At 37.4% G+C, this 2,500-nt stretch overlaps 1 protein-coding gene across 2 annotated transcripts in view; it reads left to right on the top strand.

Annotated features, from left to right (window-relative positions):
• LOC138006965 (NLR family CARD domain-containing protein 3-like) overlaps positions 1–2,500 on the top strand; it is a 336,786-nt gene that overhangs the window by 92,203 nt on the left and 242,083 nt on the right. The window contains exon 1 of one of the 2 annotated variants that reach the window (XM_068853605.1): positions 97–219. The exons of the other annotated variant lie outside the window; for it this stretch is intronic. The gene's annotated coding sequence lies outside the window, so the exon portion shown is untranslated. Of the gene's footprint in view, positions 1–96; positions 220–2,500 lie in introns of those variants that run through there. 2 annotated transcript variants of the gene reach the window in all.

Raw genomic sequence — 2,500 nt, 5'->3', positions numbered from 1 at the left:
GTTCCATCCTGTCAAGAACAGATCGAGGTATATACGTAAGTTTTGAATACCCTTCGCAAACTCTACGGCCGTGTACACGTTAAATTAGTGATTTCTGTAACAATTTCATGTGGATTTCCTTGTTTCGTTTAGGAACACCACACATATGATCACCACTCTATCATTCATTAAAGCATTGGTTTCCTCCAGCTTTTGTCTGAACTGAATGTAGAGTTGAAGGTATGGAATTTCTTCTGTATTTAGGAATTTGAAACAAAGTATACAGAACTTGTACTTCGTTTTAATGCGTAGAAACACAGGTTTTACTTTATAAGCTACCCAACATAAGCCATTTTTCATCACAGCCACAGCAGTCATTTTGGTATCCTCTTATAATTAAGGGCCCACTGACGTATTTTTTGGGGTGCGTTGCTAAGGATGTAATGGTTAAGCAATTTGAGAGAATTTGCATTACTTTGGTCAGTTTCCAACTTTTGTAAGCCAATGACCCTAAATATGACGTCATCATACCACGCCCATGGTCACGTGACCAATAAAAGAAAACTCTAAATTTGTCTCCGTGCTACGCAATTTGGGTATTTAATCGATGGTTTGATAATTTGTATTCATTTTTGTATCCAGCCAAGCATGGTTTTCTTTTTATTTTGAAAAATGTTCTTTTTAAAGACATAAACGATACTGAAATGCCCATAACTTTTTCAAAAAAGATGATTTTAAAAAATCAATGCTTAGCTATCTTCTGTATTTGGGGGTGAAACGTGCATGTAAAAAAATATTTAATTCAATTTAAAACCGCCGAAAATTTAGCTTTTTTCTCAAACCGGAAGTCAGTTTGTTTACGCATGCGCATTTGATCTGAGAACGAGCGCGAGGAAGGGCGAGGAAAAACCTTCGATGGAAACAACAGTTTGTGCGGTGACTTTTGCTTGTGAGTGGGTTTTCTTGTCAGCTCATGATATGATGACGTCAGTTACCGGAAGTAACGTTTCACTTCCTTAGCAACGCGCGAAAAATCCATCTGTGGGCCCTTAAAGTAGATTCTTCGGAGCAATCGCAGAATACCCGGCATCTCTAGCTACACAGTGCAGCTGGTAACGCGTCTACACAGCTACTCCGTCGTAATTTATTCATAATTCACTCATTGACAAGTTCTCTGGAAGCCCTGGTGAAAATCTTTGAAGGATCTTTTAAGATCCTTAAAGGGGCTAGGTCACGCTATTTTAGGTAATTTTGTTTAATTTTGTTAATTATGAGCTCTAAACGTCAAATTGGCAGAGCAAGAGTCTTTCATTTGCAAAATCACGGCCACATAACAACTGAGAATGATTTTCCAGCTTTGTAAATGACATTTTGATATAGACTGATATAAATTTGAAAAAAGGTGGGCCGACGTTTTTCAAATTTACCCAAATTCAATCCATTTCAATCCTCTCCAGTTTTGTCCATCCATGTCCCTTCTTGGCTTCCCTGTGTTTTGTTAGAGTTCCTCTATAGTTTTGAACAGTTATTTTGATATTTTAGTTAATTCTATGACCATTCGATCAGTGCTGAAATTGCCTAAAATTGCGTGACCTAGCCCCTTTAAAGACTCCTCAAAGATCTTTTTGAGGATCTTTCTAAGGATCTTTTCTCGAATCCTCAAGGATCCTACCTAGGATCCTTGAAGATCCTCAAAGATCTTAGCTTTTTTTGCCAAGATCCTCAAAGATCCTTGCCAAGATCTTCAAGGATCCTTGAGGATCTTCTAAGATCCTGTCCAAGATCCTTGAGGATCTTCGAAGATCCTGTCCAAGATCCTTGAGGATCTTCGAAGATCCTGTCCAAGATCCTTGAGGATCTTCATAGATCCTGTACAAGATCCTCAAGGATTTTTAAAGATCCTGACCAAGATCTTTGAAGATCATCAAAGATCCTTGAGGATGTTGAAGGAACCAACCAAAGATCCTTGGGGATCTTCAAAAACCATATCCAAGATCCTTAAGGATCTTCAAAGATCTGGTGCAAGATCCTTGAGGATCTTCAAAAACCCTTGCCAAGATCATATGCAAGATCCTTGAGGATGTTTATGTTTAAATATCATTTAGGACTTTACAGGAACTTAGCCAAGATTATTTATTGTCCACCTTCTCATCCTGAATTGCACTTATTGGACTGCAGCTTGATGTACAAAATTCTTTTATTTAAACACCTGGAAAAAGGAGCTTTCTTTCTGTAAAAGAGAAACTTCAATACATAAAATGCTTCATTTGTCTGTAAACTATTTATGTTATAAAGCTAAGTATGATTGAAGTAAAATAACAATGATGAATCATGGGAAATCAATATCCGACTTTATTTGCTAGCATTCTTTATTGAACTGAATGAAAAACAGCCACACACTACTATTCTCACTTGAGTAAGATGCAAGTGAAGTTTGGTAAGGCTTATCACCTTGGCTTGTTATCAGAAATGTTAACCTGCGATCAGGCCCATTTTTAGCTTCGCCCATATGTTCTCTTAT

Source organism: Montipora foliosa, chromosome 6 (genome assembly GCF_036669935.1).
Source record: "Montipora foliosa isolate CH-2021 chromosome 6, ASM3666993v2, whole genome shotgun sequence".
Taxonomy (NCBI): Eukaryota; Metazoa; Cnidaria; class Anthozoa; order Scleractinia; family Acroporidae; genus Montipora; species Montipora foliosa.
The sequence above is the reverse complement of the archived record's forward strand: the minus strand, read 5'-3'. Positions and strand labels throughout refer to the sequence as shown.